The sequence below is a fragment of the Mauremys reevesii genome, linkage group 1, assembly GCF_016161935.1.
Source record: "Mauremys reevesii isolate NIE-2019 linkage group 1, ASM1616193v1, whole genome shotgun sequence".
Taxonomy (NCBI): Eukaryota; Metazoa; Chordata; order Testudines; family Geoemydidae; genus Mauremys; species Mauremys reevesii.
Window position 1 is genome coordinate 53,711,811 of NC_052623.1, and position 24,310 is coordinate 53,736,120.

The window sequence follows — 24,310 nt, forward strand, 5'->3', positions numbered from 1 at the left end:
ATTTAAGATATTTTGATTGTTTTTAAACTAAAATTAAAATAGAAATTTTGAAAGAAAGAATAGTTTCAAACCAAAAATATCAAAAAGTTTTGATTTTTTCGTATTTGTTTTTACCAAAACAATTTGGTGAAATTGACAAGAATTTGCTAAATGTTTCGGTGTCACCAAATCTGCATTTTCCTGCAAAAATGTTTCACACAACAAAATTTCCCCAGCTCTAACTATATCTATCTATATACACACACACACATATGTAGATATAGATACACACTCAAACTGATACTTCCCTCTATTGGAGACTGGCCTGCATGGTCCATTTGTCTGACCCAGTGTGACAATTTCCTTGTTTCCCACAATAGGCCATGAAGAATTTGCTTAAAGGGGACATAATTGTGTCCAGCATTTTTTACTTTTTTTTTTTAACCATGATGTCATCTAGACCTTCTTGGACCTAGATCACGGTTAGATGGTTGTAAAAAATGCCTGTATGGGATCTACCCTATTGCTGTTACTATTGCTAAATCTGATGGTGCCTCATGAATGACTGGTAATGCAAGAGTGGGAGAATTGCTAACAATCCTGTAGGAAAGGCCTTTGTGCGCTTTACTATGCTGCACTCTGAGACGGCTGGCTAAGGAGGGACTGAAAGGAGCTGTTAGAAGAACAAGCAGACAGAAGCAGTATGGGAGTGAGACACATTCAAAGACGTCAACAACACTAAATTACCTGAAGGCCTCCCAACTAAGTGGAAATATCATCCCCATCAAGCATCAGTCATTGCCCTCAAGTATTTTTAGGCCTAAATTGGTTGACTAGGAGACTTCCTGATTATGCAGATTCCCCAGCTAGATGAAAAAACCCTGTGTTGAGATATACAGTAAATGGATATGGGAGGGGATTTTCAAAGGAATCTAAAGGAAATAGGCACTTAAATCCCACTTAAATTGAACAGGATTTTGGCAATGAACTCTTCTAGACTTCTTTGAAAGTTTAGCCATAATATGCAGTGATAAGAAAACTGTTTACAAAGCACACTGATATCCAAAATCAGGTCAGATAGCTCTGTTTTATCTAAATGATGTGGGTTAGTTAGAGGTTAGAAACAAGAGGATTCAGATCCACTTTTATAAATCCCTCATCTTAAATATACTGGAATTGGAAAAGGTTCAGAATAAGGCAACAAAAATGATTAGGCGTATGGAATGGCTTCCATATGAAGAGAAACTAATGAGACTGGGACTTTTCAGCCTGGAAAAGAGACGACTAAGGGGGGATATGATAGAGTTCTATAAAATCATGACTGGTATGGAGAAAGTAAATAAGGAATTATTATTTACTCCTTCTCATAACACAAGAATTAGGAGTCACCAAATGAAATTAATAGGCAACTGGTTTAAAACAAACAAAATGAAGTATTTCTTCACACAACACACAGTCAACCATTGAACTCTTTGCCAGAGGATGTTGTGAAGGCAAAGAATATAAAAGGGTTCAAAAAAGAACTAGATAAATTCATGAAGGATAGGTCCATGAATGGCTCTTAACCAGGATGGGTAGGGATGGTGTCTCTAGCCTCTGTTTGCCAGAAGCTAGTGTAACCCACACACCTCCTGGGCATAGTGTTCTGTCTCCTCTAGTGGCACTGAGATTAGTCCATCAATGGCTATAAGCCAGGATGGGCAGGGATGGTGTCTCTAGCCTGTTTGCCAGAAGTGGGGAATGGGCAACAGGGAATGGATCACTTGATGATTACATGTTCTGTTCATTCCCTCTGGGGCACGTGTCATTAGCCACTGTCAGAAGACAGGATACTGGGCTAGATGGACCTTTGGTCTGACCCAGTATGGCCATTCTTATGTTCTTAACTTTTGAATTACCCAAGGAAGAAGTGTGTAATTTAAATCCTTATCACCATATTAATTACTGCCTGATTATACACTTCATGGTCTGTAGACATGCAAATTACTTGTAGGCAATCAGATATATGTCAGATAAATGCTTTATTCATATGAGGTGATCTTCACACTGTGAATTTATATTAAACATCAAGAACTCAGATAATATTTTGGATTACAGTCTGAGGGATTCATAAACAAAATCAGTTGTTTATCATAAATTAATATTCAATTAATTAATGTTGTCTAGTGCCAAGTAAGATGGAAGGTATTTACAATATAAGAAAAAGATACACTATACAGCACTTAAGGAAGAACTGTAATATGTGAGCCAGAGGGACAGATCCTCAGCTGGTGTGAATTTAATATGTGGTGCTGAGTCCTCAGCTGGTCTTAATCAGCATCACTCCACTGAAGTCAATGGAACTATGCCGATTAACACTAGCTGAGTATCTGGCACTGTCTATTAGAGTTCAGTATTCTTTTATTAGGTATTATTTTTAAAAAGCCTATTTGAACAGACATCCTGCATCTCTATTCTGAAAAACTGTAGAATGTCAGTAATTTATTCTTGCATGACTTGGAAGAGCTGTCATCAATATGCAATCCAGCCACCTTAGTGTCCACATTCTTCTGAAAGACATCACTTGTACTAAAGCAGCCATATGATTTCTCTCTGATTCAGACTCACCACACTGTCTGCAGGAGCTGTAATTATCACCATTAAATTATATCTACAGTATTAACATTTCATCGTGCCCCAAGACTGTTAGTGGAGAATAATTTATAAAAACTAAGTTAACATAATTAGAGAACATCTACTTAATTTAAATGACTGCCTTTTTCTTAGTTTCTGAGAGGATTAAACATCAAACACACATTACTGTTTAACAGTTTTGATTCAGGTGTTATTTACTGCACTTGTATTACTAATCAGAACTGCCAGAATATCTTCTCAACGGTACATAAAGAAATGAAAAACCAATAACACTGAGATTAAACTTAAATATTAAATGGAAAAAACACCCAATAAAACTATAAGCCTGATCCAACACCCACAGAAGTTATGGGAGTTCTTTTATGAGCGTCAGATCCCAGGTTAATATAACATTAAGGGGTTGGCTCCACTATTGGTGCTACAGTGGCTGTAGCACCATAGTGTGGACATTTGCTACAGAGACAGAAGGGTTTTTTCCATCGCTGTAGTAAATCCACCTATCTGAGAGGTGGTAGCTAGGTCGATGGAAGTGGTGTCTGCACCGTGGCTTAGATTAATTTAACTACATCTTTCAGGGGTTTCAATTTTTCACACCTATGTGCAAAATAGCTTGGTCAAGCTAAGTTTTAGGTGTAGATTAGGCCTAAAGCTACACAGTTAAGCCCTACAAAGTCAAGAAATGCCTAAGTTACAACTGAGCACACAACCTTAACTGTCCTTGTGTGTATAAGATACAGAACCATTATGTTTTTGCCTGGGATTGTATTATTGGAGATACAGTATGTAGTCATGTAATTAATGGCTGTGGACTAAACTCTGCTCTCTTTTATGTTTGTGCAACCCTATTCTAGTCAGTGGAGTCACACTAGAGTAAGTTTGGGAATAATTTAGTCCACAGCCTTTAATTACGTGACCCTATTTCATTACTAATATAATTCCAGGCAAAATCTTAGATACCTTTCATTTTAATTTGAGGTTAACTATCACTTATACCAAAAAATTCTCCCAACCATAAGACAGTGTTGTTCAAGATGTTGGAAAGCTAGGAAAAATCCAAATTGAGGTTGTTTTATTAACCCTTCCAAGATAACACATTAAGTTATCAAAGGAACCTTAACACTGACCTGATACAACTATGCTGTGAACTAGAAACTCAGAGACAACCTTAACCATCCACCACATCACTTCATCTCAGTATTGACCACAGTCCTTACTCTTAATTACGAGTAGATTTTAAAAACTACCTATTAAGATAAAAAAGATGAGCTTTAGGGCCAGATTTTTAAAGTTATTTAGGTGCTTATCAAACTAGGTGCCTATCTGTGCCTGTATGTGCCTAAATACCATTAAAATCTGGCCCTTGGACTCTAACATAGGATGACGAAGGGAACTCAGAGTTGGGTTACAAGATTTGGAGTACTAGATGTATTCTACACTGTTCTGAGGGTATGTCTACACTACAGGATTATTCCAATTTTACATAAACTGGTTTCGTAAAACAGATTGTATAAAGTTGAGTGCACGCGCCCACACTAAGCACATTAATTCGGCGGTGTGCGTCCATGTACCGAGGCTAATGTTGATTTCTGGAGCGTTGCACTGTGGGTAGCTATCCCGTAGCTATCCCATAGTTCCCGCAGTCTCCCCCGCCCATTGGAATTCTGGGTTGAGATCCCAATGCAAAAACAGTGTCGTGGGTGATTCTGAGTAAATGTCGTCACTCAATCCTTCCTCCGGGAAAGCAACGGCAGACAATCATTTCGCGCCCTTTTTCCCTGGATTGCCCTGGCAGATGCCATAGCATGGCAACCATGGAGCTCGTTTTGCCTTGTCACTGTCACCATATGTGTACTGGATGCTGCTGACAGATGCGGTACTGCAGTGCTACACAGCAGGATTCATTTGCCATTGCAAGGTAGCAGAGACGGTTACCATCCCTATTGCACTGTCTGCCATTGTAAACTGGTGATGAGATGACAATTATCAGTCGTTTTGTACCGTCTGCTGCTGTCATGGGTGCTCCTGGCTGGCCTCGCTGAGGTCGGCTGGGGGCGCGTGGACAAAAACGGGAATGACTCCCCAGGTCATTCCCTTCTTTATGTTTTGTCTAAAAATAGAGTCAGTCCTGCCTAGAATATGGGGCAAGTGTACTAGAGAACCAGAGAGCACAGCCGCTCCATGTCAGAGCCCCAGACATCCCGCAGAAATGATGAGCTGCATGCCATTCTAGGGGGTGCCCCTGCAACAACCCCACCCGTTGCTTCCCTTCTCCCCCAACCCTCCTGGGCTACCGTGGCAGTGTCCCCCCATTTGTGTGATGAAGTAATAAAGAATGCAGGAATAAGAAACACTGACTTTTTAGTGAGATAAAATGAGGGGGAGGAAGCCTCCAGCTGCTATGATAGTCCAGGCAGGACATTAACGGGGGGGGGGGGAGAGGAGCGCAGCCTCCCACTGCTATGATAGTCCAGGCAGTACAGAATCTTTTCTTTATACATGAAAGGGGGGGGCTGATAGAGCTCAACCTCCAGTTGCTATGATAAGGACGGTTACCAGCCGTTTTGTACCATCTGCCGGGAATGACCGGGAGTCATTCCTATTTTTACCCAGCTGCCCCCGGCCGACCTCACCGAGGCGAGCCAGGAGCACTCACGGGCTGATGATGACGATGGATAGCAGTCATATTGTACCGTCTGCCACCGGAAAGGGGATGCTGGTGTTCAGCGCTGCAGCACCCCATCTACCAGCAGCATACAGTAGACATAGGGTGACATTGAAAAAAACGCGAGAAACCTTTTTTTCCCTTTTCTTTCGGGGGGTGGGGAAGGGTGTAAATTGACGACATATACTCTGAAACACCCGGGAAAATGAAAAAACGCGAGAAATCTTTTTTTCCCTTTTCTTTCGGGGGGTGGGGGAAGGGTGTAAATTGACGACATATACTCTGAAACACCCGGGAAAATGTTTTTGACCCTTCAGGCATTGGGAGCTCAGCCAAGAATGCAAATACTTTTCGGAGACTGCGGGGACTGTGGGATAGCTGGAGTCCTCAGTACCCACTTCCTCCCTCCATGAGCGTCCATTTGATTCTTTGGCTTTCTGTTACGCTTGTCACACAGCACTGTGCTGTGGACTCTGTATCATAGCCTGGAGATTTTTTCAAATGCTTTGGCATTTCGTCTTCTGTAACGGAGCTCTGATAGAACAGATTTGTCTCCCCATACAACGATCAGATCCAGTATCTCCCATACGGTCCATGCTGGAGCTCTTTTTGGATTTGGGACTGCATCGCCACCCGTGCTGATCAGAGCTCCACGCTGGGCAAACAGGAAATGAAATTCAAAACTTCGCGGGGCTTTTCCTGTCTACCTGGCCAGTGCATCCGAGTTCAGATTGCTTTCCAGAGCAGTCACAATGGTGCACTGTGGGATACCGCCCGGAGGCCAATACTGTCGATTTGCGGCCACACTAACACTAATCCAACATGGCAATACCGATTTCAGCGCTACTCCCCTCGTTGGGGAGGAGTACAGAAATCGGTTTAAAGAGCCCTTTATATCGATATAAAGGGCTTCGTTGTGTGGACGGGTGCAGGGTTAAATTGGTTTAACGCTGCTAAATTCGGTTTAAACGCGTAGTGTAGACCAGGCCTGAAACTATATATCTAAGTGCTGACCCAACAAGTGAGAACTAAGACTAGGGTACAAAACAGAACACTGTCATTAGTGAATTGAAACTCGGGAGCTAGAAGCTTAAATTAGAAGATTTCTAGAATTTGTCTTCGCATAAATCAGTTTAGTTTGCTCAGTTGTTTTTGTCATGGAAGTTGAAGTATTGATACAACAGCTGCTTACACAGAAATACATATGAACAGTGAATACTCAGACTAATATGATTGCCACACACAGGCTGTGCATAAACTTTCATCCATCCATGCTATTTGCGAATGGGGAACAGACTAGTTGGCTACCATAGTTAGAGCTATTATGGGTTTTAGCCTTTTGGCTAAAGGTTCTAGTCTCCTTTCCATACTCATTGCAGCTACTTTTAAAGGCAACTAGTGGGGGTTATAGGCTCCTATAAAGATGAGAACAGACTCCTAAATCTTTAACTTTAATATAAATTCCGGCTTTCCCGCTTGCACCTCATTTAGATCCATTCATAGCCACTAAAACAGCAACAGAGTAACTGTGCCCTGTATGCCTTTGCTGAATCCAGAAAAAATGTTGAGTATCTGTTACACTGACACTTCTCATTCCTCAGCCTTGTTACACCAAGGCAACACATGGAAGCCAGATTCATAGGAACTCTTTAATTACTTGCCAGTAATCACAGCCAGCAATAAAGCAGAATTAGCAAAGAACTAATTATCTCACCACCCAGGAATAGAACACTTGGTAACTGTTATTTTTTAACTATGAGCAGAAAAGAAATAAATTGCTTTTGTGCTGAAATACCACGGACAAGCTCACTTTAAGTTAGATGTTGCAATCACCGCTCCATAAAGCTGGATTCTCCCTTTCAGCTATGTACATGTATTACCACAGGGGAAGACATCAGGAAGGATGGAGATCTGCCAATGGCTGCCTCCTGAAGGTGAAGGAAACTGATTCTGTGGGCTCGACAGGAGGGGAAGTAGAACTAGGAAGGCACAAAGATCCTATTTTCATGCAAGTGTCTCTAGCAGTATAATGGTTTCAGAGTGGTAGCAGTGTTAGTCTGTATCAGCAAAAAGAACGAGGAGTACTTGTGGCACCTCAGAGACTAACACATTTATTTGAGCATAAGTACTCCTCGTTCTTTTAGCAGTATAATGTGATGGGAAGAGATACAGACCCTGGTATGTTTAGTTTGCTAGCTCAAATCCAAATATAATCTCACGGCCCATTAGTGAATGATGGGAAATCAGTTTCATAGTCTCAGTCCTGATCCCAAAGGACAAATGTCTCAGTCAGGGGCAGTGCCAGTACAATGGGCACCTTTGGGGTAGTCCCAACAGAGGCGAAGCACTGAATAGACTTTCTCTTGCCTAAAAGTGTTCCCTGCATGTAAAGCTTGAGGTGTGTTGGCAGAACAGCCAGCAGAAGCTTGCACTGACACTGCCCATGCAAGTACCCGTGCTGTGTATAATTAGAGCACTTACATTTCCAGGGCTGCCCACATCTTAAACAATCAGAAATTCCCCATAAAATATTTTAAAAACAATTAAAAGGCAATAAAAATGAGAGATTAACCGAACTGAAAATATGCCACTCTGAGCAAAGTGTCCCTATGGGAGCTCACAGACTACACCATCAGGAAAAGAGATGGATGGTCCATTGATTAGGGTGCTAGCATGGGACTCAGGAGATCAAGAGTCAATTCCCTGCTCCACCATAGGCTTGCTGTGGGGAACCTGGGCAACTCACTTATTCTCTCTATGCCTTAGCTCCCCATAGATAAGGGGTGTGTGTGTGTGTAACGGTCCTTCCCTACTTCACAGGGAAGGGAATAAATGCATTAAAGAGTGGAAGGTGCTTGGCTACTACAGTAACAGGGGGCCATACAGCTACCTAAGATGGATTGACAGAGAAGTTGGCATGGTCACTTAATACCTTTCTGGGCACCTCAGAGGCAGTTCCTCTGCATTTGTCTTCCATGGCTGTAGTCACAGTGTGCTGCAGACCTCTTGAGAGCTTCATGCCACTGAGGCATTTGGTCCATAATTAACCTAGTGCTGCAGTACTTAAAAAACAAAACAACAACAACAAAACCCTTAAAGTTTACTCCCCATGACAGATGTTTTGTACATGGAACTATTTAACCTTTTCTATTGGTACAAGTTTAATGACTCATTCTGAACTACGATCTGCTTTCTGATAATTTAGTAATTAGTCACTAACAGATTTTTAAAAAGTCACTACGTGTTCAAGAGTTTTAGCTTTGGTTTAGTTTAATCCAAGATAAAGGCTAGTCAAGTAAAAATAAATAAATAAAGATCATGAGCTTTTATAAATATTGACACAAGTGCCCAAGGGTATGCTTGAAATATTTCCTCCAGACTTTACAGCGCTTTTGGAACTCAGACATTTTAACACTTGTTGCTTGTTCAACGTGTGCTACGTGGTTACACAGAGATCAGTATAAATATTTTCCAGCTTTGGGAACATCCATCATCCCTCCCAGCAGAGTCACAGAAGTTATGCGCCTAATTCAGAAAAATGAAGTGTTTACGGTCTACTCAGTTTCAGAATATGTTTCACAATTTTCTCCGGCGCTCGCAGTAGGTCACTGATGGGTTTGCAACATACTCCCGCTAAATAGAAGCTGCTTTGTGCTCCCCACTGAAGGAACGCATGCAATTATAATGCCATACTATATTTTGGCAGTAGAAGTCGGAAATAAATTTACAATGGGTTGGAGGGATGAAAGACAATCTGCCTGGTAGTATAATTCTGCCGAGTTTTAAAATGGTGTGATTAAAGAGGAGAAGATAAATGGTTTTGTGGTTAAGTCAGTGTACTGGGACTCAGAAGTTTTGGATACAGTTCCCATCTCTGCCACTGATTTCTTATGCAACATTGGGGAAAATGTTTAATTTCTTTTTCACTTAGGAAAAATAAAAATGGGAACAATAGCTGTTTATGCCATGAGGATATTGTGAGCATACATTTTTTAGACTGAATCTGCAGCTGCAACAAGCACGAGCTCCTAGCCATCTTTTCATATTCGCCAATCCATGGGGCTGCTCTAACTTAAACTGTCCAGAGTAGTCCCCAAGGACTAGTCTGCTGCCACCCCCCGGGATAACTGGAGTGCTCCCTTCTCCCCCCACAATGCTCCCTACATGGAGCAGGGTGGCGGTGGGGATCTGCTGGCTTTATGAAAAGTAAATTGCATATTGCAACTCCTTGTTTCTTTGGCAGATTTTTACTTTTGGAATGTAAGAACAGCCATACTAAGTCAGACCAATGGCCCATCTAGTCCAGTATCTTGTCTTCCAGCAGTGGCCAATGCCAGGTGCTTCAGAGGAAATGAACAAAAAAGGCAATCATTAAGTGATCCATGCCCCATTGTCCACTTCCAGCTTCTGCCAGTCAGGGGATATGGATACTCAGAGCATGGGGTTGCATCCATGACCATCTTGGCTAATAGCCACTGATGGATCTATTCTCCATGAATTTATCTAGCTTTTTTTCTTAAACCCTATTATAGTCTTGGACTTCACAACATCCCCTGGCAACAAATTGCACAAGTTGACTGGGTGTTGTGTGAAGAAATACTTCCTTTTGTTTGTTTTAAACCTGCTGCCTCTTAATTTCATCTGGTGACCCCTAGTTCTTGTGTTATGTGAAATAGTAAAAAACACTTCCTTACTGGCTTTCTCCACATTAGTTACAATTTTATACACCTCTATCATATCCTCCTCATAGTCGTTTCTTTTCCATGCTGAAAAGTCCTAGCCTTTTTAATCTCTCCTCATATGGCAGCTGTTCCATACCCCTAATCATTTTGGTTGCCCTTTTCTGTGCCTTTTCCAATTCTAAAATACCTTTTTTGAGATGGATGGCCAGATCTGCATGCAGTAATCAAGGTGTGGGTGTACCATGGATTTACATAGTGGCATTATGATATTTTCTGTCTTATTAATTTTTTTTTTAAATAATTGGAGATATACCAATCTCCTAGAACTGGAAGGAACCTTGAAAGGTCATCAAGTCCAGCCCCCCTGCCTTCACCAGCAGGACCAATTTTTGCCCCAGATCCCTAAGTGGCTCCCTCAAGGATTGAACTCATAACCCTGGATTTAGCAGGCCAATGCTCAAACCACTGAGCTATCCCTCTCCACTATCTAGCTGTTTCCTAATTGTTCCTAATATTCTGTTCACTTTTTTGACTGCCGCTGCACATTGGGTGGATGTTTTCAGAGAACTATCCACAATGACTCCAAGTTCTTTTTCTTGAGGGTAACAACTAATTTGGACCCCACTGTTTTGTATGTATAGTTGGGATTATGTTTTGCAATGTGCATTGCTTTGCATTTAAAAAAACTGAATTTCATCTGCCATTTTGTTACCCACTCACCCAGTTTTGTAACTTTGTGCAGTCTGCATTGGACTTAGCTATTGTGAGTAATTTTGTATCATCTGCAAATTTTGCTATCTCACTATTTACCCTTTTTTCAGATCATTTATGAATATGTTGAACAGCACTGGTCCCAGTAGAGTTCCCCAGAGAACCCTGTTGTTTAACTCTCTCAATTGTGAAAATGGACCCATTTATTCCTAGACTTTGTTTCCTGTCTCTGCACCAGTTACTGATCCATGAGAGGACCTTTCCTCTTATCACATAACTGCTTACTTTTTTTAAGAGCCTCTGGTGAAGGATCTTGTCAAAGGCTTTCTGAAAGTCTAAGTACTTTATATCCATTGGATCACCCTTGTTCATATGTTTGTTGACCCCTCAAAGAATTCTAATAGATTGGTGAGGCATAATTTCCCTTTACAAAAGCCATGTTGACTCTTCCCCAACAAATTATGTTAATCTCCATGTTTGATAATTCTGTTCTTTACTATAGTTTCAACTGATTTTCCTGGTACTGAAGTTAGGTTTACTGGCCTGTAATTGCCAGGATCACCTCTGTAGCCTTTTTAAAAAAATTGGTGTCACATTAGCTATCCTCCAGTCATCTGGAGATAAGCTATGATCAAAACATCATAACATGTACAAGTTCTCCATCTTTACAGGCACGACAGAATGTGTGGGGATGTGCGCCTCTTCCAGAAGTACCCACATTGTCCAAAGGGTAACATTACAAATATGATGTTCCATTGATTGACTGACCCTGACTTCGGCATGTCTTTCCCAGATTTATTGATTTTAAGGGTGGTAGAGAGGAGGCTCTGCCCTTATGCCTCCTCGGGCCACAAATCAAGGCCAGTTGCTAAAAGAAGATTAAAAATTGACTCTATGGAAAAAAAACATAGCCTAAGGGTATGTCTACACTGCAATATAAGCCCAGGGTTACCAGACCCTGGGTTTGTTAACCTAGGGCTTGAGCATCTACTTTAATTTGTAACCTCAGTTTAGGAATTGTTGAACCCTGGGTCCCAACCTGGGGCTCCAGCATTATGCGGGTCCAAGTCCAACCACCCATATTCCAGGCTTCCTAGTGCCCTTGCAAAATGTGGCCATTCTAGCCCTTCGTTTGTGGTGCAGTGTGGGAAAACATGACTGTCCACCAAACTTGACTGTTCAGAAAACAAAGAGTCAGCCCATGAGAATGAGATATTTTTGGCGGACTCTCAGAGCATGAGCCCAGAGTTGCGATGTACTGGTATATATTGCAAAGCAACAGGGCTTGAACTCTGGGTCCTGGACCCTGTGTCTGAGTCCTGAGTTAGCATGATTTGTTTGTACATGGAAAGGGGGTTAGACTTGAGCCTGAGTTCAAACCTTGGGCTTACATGGCAGTGCAGACATACCCTGAGACCAGTGTGTGTTTAATATATATCAGAACACTTCCTCCAATCACTATTTGCTGATTCAGATTTTCATAATCAGGAACAGGCAAACTTAACAAATATTTCAGAGTGGTAGCCGTGTTAATCTGTATCAGCAAATAGAATGAGGAATACTTGTGGCACCTTAGAGACTAACAAATTTATTTGGGCAACCTCCCTGGACACTCAATTACAGACCTAAAAGTCACAACTCTTCAACAAAAAAATTCAAAAACAGACTCCAACAAGAAACTGCAGAACTGGAATTAATTTGCAAACTGGACACCATTAAATTAGGCTTGAATAAAGACTGTGAGTGGATGGGTCATTACACTAACTAAGAAGTATTTCCCCGTGCTAATTTCACCCCCCCACACACACACACTGTTACTGACACCTTGTCAACTGTCTGAAATCCTGATTATCACTACAAAAGTTTTTTTTCTCCTGCTGATAAAAACCTTAATTGATTAGTCTTATTAGAGTTGGTATGGCAACCCCCATTTTTTCATGTTCTCTCTCTCTCTCTCTCTATCTTCCTACTGTATTTTTCACTGCATGCGTCTGAGGAAGTGGGTTTTAGCCCACAAAAGCTTATGCCCAAATAAATGTGTTGGTCTCTAAGGTGCCACAAGTACTCCTTGTTCTTTTAACAAATATTGTCACTTGCAAGCTCTAATCCCTATGAAAGAACTTCTTCAGGACGCCAACCATTGCAAATGTGATGAATGTTGCCCGGGAGTGCCAAGTTTTAACATTTCTCATGATGTTTTGCATTTGTCTTCTCAATGAAGAAGAAAAATATCATCTGGCTCTCATTTAAATTCTCAATAGACCTTAAAAAGGAAATTCCAAACAAAACTTTATTCACACACCTACAAATCATCTTAAATGATGCTAAGGGCTTGTCTTAACCCAATAACTGTCAGGAAATTCAGAGCTAACACTTGAGTTGGGGTACTGGAACAATTTTTTTAGTGTGGGTGCTGAGAGCCATTGAACCAAACTGTAATTCCTGTATATAATTAGGGTGACCAGATGTCCTGTTTTTAAAGGGACAGTCCCATTTTTGGGGACTTTTTCTTATATAGGCACTTATTACCCCCCACCCCCTGTTCCATTTTTTAAAGTCTGGTCACCCTATATATAATGGAAACTCCTTCAAGCTGCCACACCCCCAGTTCCAGCACTTATGGCTGGAGCTCTGTCCATAACACACATCTTTGTGCCTCACTGTTGCAGGGGCCTCGGAACTTACATATCAGATATCAATGGGACTAGTCACATACTTAAAATTAAGCATGTGCTTATATGTATCTTGCTGAATTTGGTCCTTAATGCATAGTAATCATTTTGTCATGTAGCTTGGTTGCTTATCAATTTTTAAATGTATACACAGGACAAGTGTATATCTCTAGAGATAAAGAGATCTGCCATTAACCAACTGTGACCTTAACAGGGGCGGCTCTAGACACCAGCGCGCCAAGCAGGCGCTTGGTCCGGCGGTCCTCTTCGGCATTTGGCTCGGTGGAGCTCCTGCGGCATGCCTGCGGCAGGTCCACGGAGCCGGGGCGAGCGGACCTGCCGCAGGCATGACTGCGGAGCTCCCGCGGGCAGCGGGAAGACGGGACCCGCGGCAGTCATGCCTGCGGCTGGACCGCTTGGTCCGGGCTCCGGTGGACCTGCCGCAGGCATGCCGGCAGGAGCTCAACTGGAGCCAAATGGGACCGCCGTGGAAAGCGGCGCAGCGCAGCGCTGCTTGGGGCAGCCCGATTTCTAGAGCCGCCCCTGGACCTTAACCAAGTCATTTCACGTTTCTGTGCCTTACTTTCTCCATTTACAAATGGGGATAATGATACATACCCATCTTTTCAAAGTGATTTGAGATCTATGGATGCAGAGTACTATATAAGCACTAAGTATTGTACACAGACAGTATATATTCCCACACAAACCATGCCATTAACTTTGAATTAGGTTGCTAGACCTCAGAACCCACCAATGCAAACCATAAAAAGCAATGAAATAAGCACTTACCACATTCACCTCATCCACTTCACTCTCCAATTCACCTTCTCCACCTCGATTACCTGCCTTCTACATGATGAACGAATCACATTTATTGTGATAAATACCTGCAATGTATCACTGCTTCTCTTGAACTCAGTACCCCACATACATTTTACCCAAGGATTTTTTTTTTAATATTTTGAACCCATGAGCTGCTTCAAACAGTTATTTTTACAAACTGCCAGAGAAGTGTTTCCTTTTCCCTATAAGATGTGGAGCTTCCCCTGCCTAGTCCAAAGCCCAGGCCAAACTGGTTTGATTCTAGACTACTGTTGGGTTTAAGGCCCATCTTCTTGTAACCCTAGAAAGTAAGGGATCTCTTTTTCCAAGGTTTTTGTTTCTAGCCTTTACAGTTTGGTTTGATATCTCACAATCATCTGTCAATGTATGCTGCAGAACCCAATGTGACTGGGGGTGCAATGTGACTGAGGGACTGCTCCACAGTGTTCTTATAATTTATATAGAAACAATGTAACTGATGTGAATCTAACTGTCTCTTTTCTTTCCTATAACTGTTACTGATGTCCTTCCTCCCCCATTCTCCCCCTCATTCTCTTCTGTTGTAAAATCTAGAGTGAAAGTGTTCTTAAAATGAACAACATGTGCTGGGTCATCATCCAAGACTGCTATAACATGAAATATATGGCAGAAAGTGGGTAAAACAGAGCAGGAGAAATTCTCCCCCAAGGAGTTCAGTCACAAATTTAATTAACACTTTTTTTTTTAAACGAGCATCATCAGCATGGAAGCATGTCCTCTGGAATGGTGGTTGAAGCATGAAGGGGCATACGAATGTCAGCATATCTGGCACTTAAATACCTTGCAATGCCGGCTACAAAAGTGCCATGTAAACACCCGTTCTCACTTTCAGGTTACATTGTAAATAAGAAGAGGGCAGCATTATCTCTTGTAAATGTAAACAAACTTGCTTGTCTGAGCGATTGTCTGAACAAGAAGTAGGACTGGGTGGACTTGTAGGCTCTAAAGTTTTACATTGTTTTGTTTTTGAATGCAGTTATGTAACAAAAACAAAAATCTACGTTTGTAAGTTGCACTTTCATGATAAGGAGATTGCACTACAGTATTTGTATAAGGTGAATTGAAAAATACTATTTCTTTTGTTTATCATTTTAAAGTGCCAGCCCTAATAATATGATGATGAAATCTAGAAGTGGCAGGCTTAACTACTGCAGTTACTATCAACTGTATCTGGGAAGAACTTTATCTAAAAGTATAACCAATAGTAACTATCGCTCTTTTGCTGATAAGCAGAAATAAAAACAAGTTTACTGCTCACAAGTATGTATCTCCAAGCAGCAAATATGTCCTGTATAGTACATTTCTGCTGCAGTACCATGCTTTATAACCACAACATCATCTCTAGTTCAAGACTTTATAGGATAGGAAGAATCTGATTTGGAAATGATATCTCACTTCTTTTACAGTCTGTCACTTTCTATTATGATGTTACAAGGGCCAGCGTTAGACTCGCTGGGGCCCCAGGCAGAAACTATGGAGTTGACACCCACCTCACCTCCTACTGCCTGGGGCTGAACCCGAAGTCCAAGCCCGCAGCCTGAGGCTGAAGCCTGAGTGGCCTGGCATTGCTGCTCATCCCCACCCCAAAATGTTCCTCTATACCTCCCTCCCCAGAGGGGCATGCCCCACAGCTTAGAAACCTCTGCTTAAGTGTGATTTATTTCTACTTTTAGAGATTAAATGACTGTAATATTCACATTACATTTACCCTCAGTGACTATGTAGATATGATATAACTTAGCTCCATGGAGACCCCTGTGGCATGGGGCCCCGGGGAATCGTCCTGCTTGCTACCACCCAACACCAGCCCTGGTTGTTACCTTCACACAGCTCTGCATTTTGAGACATCATCTGCAGCCAGAATGATGAGATAATTTAGCAGGATGTGGTAAAATCCATACATGCAAATCTGAAATGCACCATCTACTAAAATTAGGATGGGGAATTTATTGTTTTAATTTAGGTTTATGAGATTGTCAGCAGTTAAAACAAGTAGAAGTTAATACTTCCATGCACAATTTAATAAACTATTTAGCCATTTTTAATGTGCCCATCATTAGAGAGCCTCAGTGCCAGCATGAATAAATGCTACAACTTGTAATACAGTTAGCTGAAAAAGCAGTTGTGAACACTCTCCTAACAAAACATAAGGACAAACAAATGTCCAACTTCTAGGCCTCTCCAGAGGAAATGCCTTAAGATGAATATTGTTCTTAGGAGATGCTGAGGAAATACTTAACTTAAGCAATGGTGATGGAAGCATAGTGCATATCCTAAGGATTAATGAGCAGCTTGGAGGAGCTGATGGCCTGAATCACCACCTCAGGTCATTAACCCTCAAATGGTTATTAATCCCCAGGAAATGCTTCATATAAAGGACATTAATGCTCTTATAAACTGAAAGGTGGCGGCAAGGGGGAGAAATAGGTTTGCATTCTATTTATGGGAGATGCATTTTCAAAAAGTACAGACAGATCATTTTTAGGAAGTTGATGCTGTGCGCATTAACCAGCCAGATTGCCTGAATTTTCTCTTAACCTTCTGTTCCATTTCTAATGTAGGTTGCGTCTCTGCAGGGCCTCAGAATATTAGCAAGAGGGACTTGCATAGAACAGTTAAATCAGGGACTGAGCAGGATCCAAATAGTAAAATTAATAGAAATGTACACTATTAAAAAGGTATTTATAACTTTTTGTTCTGATCTGTGTACACCTGAATCATCATTGCTTTATTTCAGAATAAAAATAGAAACTTTACTGCAACTGATTCATATGTTATTTCATGGTAACTTTGGATTGAAGGGCAAAGCAGGACAGGTAACCATTTCAGATAGTTAACCTTTGTCTTATTACAGATTTCTAGGATCCAGTTCTCTCATTAAAGTTAATGGTAAAACCTGCATTGACATCAATGGGAGAAATACTGGGTACTAGTAAGAACAAAATCTTCTGGTTCTGGTAGTCTGTTCTGATGGCATAAGCAGAGGCAGAAGATGGGGAGGACAAAGATGGCCACAATGCACTCCTCCATTCTAGGCTTGCTGGGGACTTGGGCCAGTCCCCTGCATAAATAAGAGTGGCAGGTCAAGGCAGCTGGGGATCAGTCAGTCACAGCAACTTCTCAGCCAGGCCCCCTTTTTCCTGGCTACTCTCCCTGTGTTGGGCACCCAGAGGGTTACAGCACAGGGGCTCTGAGGAGGGCAATATGCTTGGATCCTATCTTTCTATGCAGGGTGGAGTTGTCCAGTGCTTGGAACCACCCTGTCTAGGGCTGCTTTACGAGCCTGGATCTAGGTGGATGCGTTTCTCATATCTTCTGTGGTTAGTTAGTTGTCAAGCCTGGAAATCAGAGCTCTTGGGGCATTTTCCAGGTTCTGCAAATGATTTCCTCTGCAACTAAGTGTCTGAGCCTCACTCCCTCTCTCTAAAAAAGGGGCATAACAACACCCACAAGGGACATTTTGAGCCTTAATTAATTAATTAATGTTTGCAAAGCGTTTGGAGATATATACTATAAGAGTCTTAAAGATTCCTGCTCATTTTTTATTGTGATACCAAAGACTGTGACCACATGAAATTGTTCCCTCTGCCCTAAACTGAAGGTAGAAAGTAGAACATTGTTGCATAGTAGAATCATTCTGATTGCATTCTTTTGGCTGATCTTGCACCCCAATTATGCAGTTGTCCTAATTAAGAGAAGAAATCATTAAAAATATCTTCAAAGATTTATAATGCAATAATACATCATACTGAATAAAAAGCAAGCGCAAAAGGATATTCACTGCATGTCATATTTTTCTTCTTTTGACAACTTCTGCATTGAAAGGCCAATGCTTAGAATTTTTCCAATATTTATTGTTTGGTTAAATCCCATGTAACCTGTTGGCACCAGCCAAATGCATCCTCATTAAATAGAATTTATGTAAATATTATCCCAATTAAGAGTCTCTACTTAGTTATCTGTAATATACCCATCACCATGATATCCAAAAGGCAAATTCATTGTTATTTTCCGACTAAATTAGTTCCCTGGGAGATATCTATGAAATGAAATTCTCAAATAAGTGGAGTATAGAAAACTATACATACAAATACAACATTATGAAAAAAGCATTATACCTTCTGAATACATCTAAATCATATACAACATATATGTCCTAATTTAGTGGCACATACAGTACCTACATTTATGTAGCTATATTAAGAAAAATGAGTTACGCATTGTACATTGAAATATGTCTAAATCTTTCTGGAATGAAACATTCCTGGTTTATACATCATTCTAAACAGTGACTACCCAGAGACGCATTGCATACAAATAATTCTAAAGATGATGTTATTTAGCATTACTGCTTTAAACATGGCTGGTAAGCCATAAATCAGATAAATACAGCATCTAGGCACTAAATTGTCCTCGCCACTTGTAGCTTCTACCTCACTTATTCAAAGCAATAAAGTTATAATATTTTACACATTTTTTGATAACAGTCTGGCCTTCACCCTCAGCGCCAATTTAGGAATGCATTTAAGTACGCACTTAAATCCATCCTTATTTCTTCAGGACACGTTAGATCCCATTGACTTAAATAGGTGTTAAGCACATATTTAAATGATGTCCTGAAAAGAGAGACTTTCCTGAACCTGGTCTTAAGCACAGGTTAAGTCCTATTGAAATCAATGGAATTAAAGTATAAGTACATGCTTAACTTTAAGCATAAGTATTTGATGAACTCAGGCCACAAGAAGGGCACCATGTCATAGACAAAAGAGATGCATTTTCCAAACAACATCCCCCTCCACTTCCCTCCTGCTTTCCACATAATGTATCACTCCCTATTTCTTGGTTCTTCTCCTGTCTTTTCAACTGCAGCTTCATGGTCTCCATATCCACATCTCTCCCACTAATGGTTTGTACTCCTCAACTGGGGCCACAGAACAAGACATGGGCAGTCAGAGGCAAGGGTCAGAGCTAGACCTGGGAACCAAGCACAGAATGGGACAGATGCAGGAGCAATCACAGCTGCACTTGTGTCAAGCAACTAGCAATTTGCCACTGCTGCTGAACTTAAATGGAGACTTGCAGGCTCCTTGCAGCCAACTGGGTGGTCCGACCAATCTAGTGATTCTGCCTCAGCCCGGCTGGGCTCATAAATTGGCCTATGGGCTCAGCCAGCTAAACCCAGGCATAGTTCCTGACAATTGGTCCTTCTCCAACTTCTTTTCTTCATCTACATTAGTGACTGGCTTCTGAGTTTGGGGCATCTGAGACTATCAAGACATTGGAGCCTTCTTTCCTTGGTTGGTTACCTGGATCTTAGACATATACACTTATCATACATGAAAACCGGTTACAGTCATCTGACTCAAAGAGTTTGGGCTGACATTACTTCTATTAATTTCCCATAATGCTACTAGTTCAAAAAGTGGGGTGGACCCTTAGCCCTCCCCAAAATTAAGATCCTTCATTTTACTTAGGAAAATAATTGGCTTTATCCAAGAGCTCTGAAATAATCACCCTGCATTAATATTTATTCTTAGATCTTGGATTCTAAAACAACCCTGAAAAAATACATTAGTAGGCTACACCTGACTAAACTGGGTGATCTGGTTTAAAACCAGCCAGGTGGCAAATTTACTGCTCTATACAAAAGTAGACATTTTTATGATACAGTTCCAGCTCTGTTCTGAGATAGACCTTTCAGCTGAACAGTCTTCAATAGCTGCTGCTGGACTATATTGCTTACTTTTCCAGTCCTTGTGTTTATCTATCTCTGGATTTCCACATCTGTGTCCATTCAGCAGAAATTTAGTAAAATACTCACCAACTTTTTCTGCAAACATTACCCTGCATTCCTTCTCCCTTCCTATAACTAACAAATTCTGATTTAGCAACATTGACATCGATACTGACGGAAATGGCCACATTTTACCCAGCATCACACTCCACATTTTGAAAGGGTTTGCTGGATGGTAACATCATCTGCAGAGTCGAGATAGTTAACTCTCATTTAATCTAATTCATAAGAAAGTTCTGCCTACTCCAAATGATTGTGAGTTTGTATGGATGAGAGATTTGCATAATTCTGAGTTTCTGGAGCCAGAAGAGTATGTTCCGGGCCAAGAAAACTACTTGAGAATATACTTTTAAGTTACATTTAGAAGAGAACTTTTCCCATTCATCAAATGATTTAATGTTTATTAAACAGTTTCCTTCTCTGTGAGACTGCTGTGATTCTGTGTAACCATGACTTCACTTAAGTCATGATGATGCACTGGATTAGGTCTGCTGCAAAAGCGGCAAAAGTTGTGACGGGCATATATCGCAATTCTAAATAGTTAACTTATGATTATACCAAAGATCAGAGGACAAGATGATAATCATCCCTCAAAAACTGCGCTATGAACAATAGGCATGTTTTGCCTGATACTGGGCAGTGCATTAGTCAATGAGACAACTAAAAGAGTAAGTTGCTACATAACATGAGTAATAACGTCTGAATTTAGCCTTAAATAGGGTATTTATATTCATATATTTAAAAACAAGTTAAATATATAAAGAGCTACAGATAGTTCAAGGATAATAATGATTGCCTTTTAATCTACTTTTTGCAAAGAAAAATCCTTCACAAACTGTATATTTACAAACAACTAATAGAATCATAGAAGATTAGGGTTGGAAGAGACCTCAGGAGGTCATCTAGTCCAATCCCCTGCTCAAAGCAGGACCAATCCCAACTAAATCATTCCAGCCAGGGTTTTGTCAAGCCGGGCCTTAAAAACCTCTAAGGATGGAGATTCCACCACCTCCCTAGGTAACCCATTCCAGTGTTTCACCAATCTCCTAGTGAAATAGTTTTTCCTAAAATCCAACCTAGATCTCCTCCACTGCAACTTGAGACCATTGCTCCTCGTTCTGTCATCTGCCACCACTGAGAACAGCTGAGCTCCATCCTCTTTGGAACCCCCCTTCAGGTAGTTGAAGGCTGCTATCAAATCCCCCCTCACTCTTCTTTTCTGAAGACTAAATAAGCCCAGTTCCCTCAGCCTCTCCTCATAAGTCATGTGCCCCAGCCCCCTAATCATTTTCATTGCATTCTGTTGGACTCTCTCAATTTGTTCACATCCGTTCTATAATGGGGGGCCCCAAACTGGACACAATATTCCAGATGTGGCCTCACCAGTCCTGAATAGAGAGGAATAATCACTTCCCTCGATCTGCTGGCAATGCTACTGTGAATGCATCCCAATATGCTATTAGCCTTTTTGGCAACAAGGGCACACTGTTGACTCATCCAGCTTCTCATCCACTGTAATCCCCACATCCTTTTCTGAAGAACTGCCGCTTAGCCAGTCGCTCCCCAGCCTGTAGCAGTGCATGGGATTCTACCTTCCTAAGTGCAGGACTCTGCACTTGTCCTTGTTGAACCTCATCAGATTACTTTTGGTCCAATCCTCCAATTTGTCTAGGTCACTCTGGACCCTACTCCTATCCTCCAGAGTATCTACCTCTTCCCCCCTCCCACTTAGTGTCATCAGCAAACTTGCTGAGGGTGCAATCCATCCCATCATCCAGATCATTAATAAAGATGTTGAACAAAACCAGCCCCAGGACTGACCCTTGGGGCACTCTGCTTAATACTGGCCTCCAACTAGGCATCGAGCCATTGATCACTACCCATTGAGCCCGATGATCTAGCCAGCTTTCTATACACCTTATAGTCCATTCATCCAATCCATACTTTTTTAACATGCTGGCAAGAATACTGCGGGAGACCGTATCAAAAGCTTTGCTAAAGTGAAGGTATATCACGTCCACTGCTTTCCTCATATCCACAGAGCCAGTTATCTCATCACAGAAGGCAATCAGGTTGGTCAGGCATGACTTGCCCTTGGTAAATCCATTTTGACTGTTCCTGATCACCTTCCTCTCCTCCAAGTGCTTCAAAATGGATTCCTTGAGGACCTGCTCCATGATTTTTCTGGGGACTGAGGTGAGGCTGATTGATCTGTAGTTCTCCAGATTATTCTTCTTCCCTTTTTTAAAGTTGGGCACCATATTTGCCTTTTTCCAATTGTCTGGGACTCCCTGGATAGCCATGAGTTTTCAAAGATAATGGCCAATGGCTCTGCAATCACATCTGCCAAGTCCCTCAGCACCCTCAGATGCACTGCATCTGGCCCCATAGACTTTTGCATGTCCAGCTTTTCTAAATAGTCCTTAACCCAGTGGTGGGCAACCTGCAGGCCGCATACGGCCCATCAGGGTAATCCACTGGTGTGCCGCGAGACAGTTTGTTTACACTGACTGTCTGCAGGGAACTGGCGTGGAATACAGGGACATGCTGGCTGCTGCTTCCCACGGCTCCCATTCACTGGGAACGGCGAACTGCGGCCACTGGGAGCTGCAGACGGCTGTGCCTGCGGACGGTCTTGTGGCCAGCCAGTGGATTACCTTGACGGGCCACGTTCAGCCCACGGGCCGCAGGTTGCCCACCACTGCTTTAGCTTCTTCACACTATCCACTATACTTGGTTAATCTTTCTAGGTTCTGATTCCTTTACAGTGTGAAAAAAACCTAGGCCCAAGTTATGATTTTTGTTTTATTTTTGTATCTATCTAACGGAGGCGGAGAGATGAAGAAGCTGAGCACAACATTCTCTCTGACTTTATCATTCAACTGAATGTATGGGTCATTCCTTATTATTAAACACTAGTTTTGCTTGCAAGAGGGGTAATAGTAAAAGATAGATCAAGGCTGCAACAGCTCAGGTTGAATGTATGCAGTGGTATGAAGTTATATATAAAGCCAAGAGACATTTCAGAGTCTAAAAGCTTTCATTGATTTTATACACATCTTAATGTATTTTAAAATGTTATATAAACATATAAATTTATAATTCTCTTTGTACATGAGCTATAAGGGTATATAGCATTAATAAAAATGTTAAAAGATATCAGTGAAACAGTGTAAACTAAAACAAATGCTATTTTATCAGAGTAACGTATTAGTGTAACATTTACCATTGAATGGCGGTATAGTTATTCACTGTGCTTGATCAACTCAGACCAAATTCACTCCCGGCGAGTCCTCTATCAGTGCTCACGTATCATGGCGCCAGGCATTTGGAAACTAGTTGGCCAGCATAAGGCTATGCATAACACAGACCACAGAACCTCATCCATTCATTTCTACATCAAGCCCATGACTTCTGATGGAGCTCCAGCATATCTGTTAGAGATATCCAGTCTTGGTTTAAAGATTGCAAGTCCTATGAAGGATAACCTCAGCTTTCATTAATTAAAAAAAAACAGACCCCAAACTTCTAGGCCTTTTCCTTGCACGGCCAGCCTCGAAAATGTAAATGTATCTAAACCAATTATGATGGTGAAAAGGAACAAGCAGCTGTGGGTTCCATTCTGCAAGAGGATGGAAAGAGCCTGCAGATCCTTCCCATCAACTCATTCACTTTTTAATGTAAAAGAAGTCAGTTAAGCTTGGCATGGATTGCAAAGAGTCGGTTCACCGACCACAAAATCCCTAGGCCAACCCTTTGCACAGAACTGTGATCATGGAGGAGAAGAGCTGGTGACCTTTGGTGGATGGATGAATTGTTTTGGAAGACTGCCAAAAAATGCTAGCATCAGCTCAGTGTTGACTTCTCAGTCCTCTCTAAGGCTGGAACTAGACCAGCTGCTACCCACGCATGCAGTTGCTGAGCTGTAGATTGGTCCTGCTTTCGCTGCACTCACAGCAGTTGCTCCTACGAGCACACTACTCCTGCATCCCCCAGCAGTGCTGCTGGGCTGGCTGTGGGATGTACCATGCTGTCCTCACACTTCTACCCACACACTGGTGGCCACTCTAGATGCACACAAAGAGGAGGTGGAGCTGAACAGCAGTTGCCCTGAATGGGAGTCCTGCAGCCCACCTCTTCTCCTTCCCCTCCCCCTGTGCTCGCCTGCCCAGCCCCAGCCAAGAGTTTAAACAGCAAGTTATTGGGAAGGACCCTGGAGCCCGATCCCCAACACCCAGAAGGGGTGCAGCTACCTGTTCCCAGCCCAACCCTGCTAAAGGAGACCACCAGCAGTCAGGGGAGACCCACCCAC

At 41.8% G+C, this 24,310-nt stretch overlaps 1 protein-coding gene across 9 annotated transcripts in view; it reads right to left on the bottom strand.

Moving 5' to 3' along the window:
* The window catches only part of STARD13 (StAR related lipid transfer domain containing 13), a 480,039-nt gene that overhangs the window by 59,660 nt on the left and 396,069 nt on the right, over positions 1-24,310 (bottom strand). The window contains exon 1 of one of the 9 annotated variants that reach the window (XM_039530687.1): positions 8,208-8,286. The exons of the other annotated variants lie outside the window; for them this stretch is intronic. The gene's annotated coding sequence lies outside the window, so the exon portion shown is untranslated. Of the gene's footprint in view, positions 1-8,207; positions 8,287-24,310 lie in introns of those variants that run through there. 9 annotated transcript variants of the gene reach the window in all.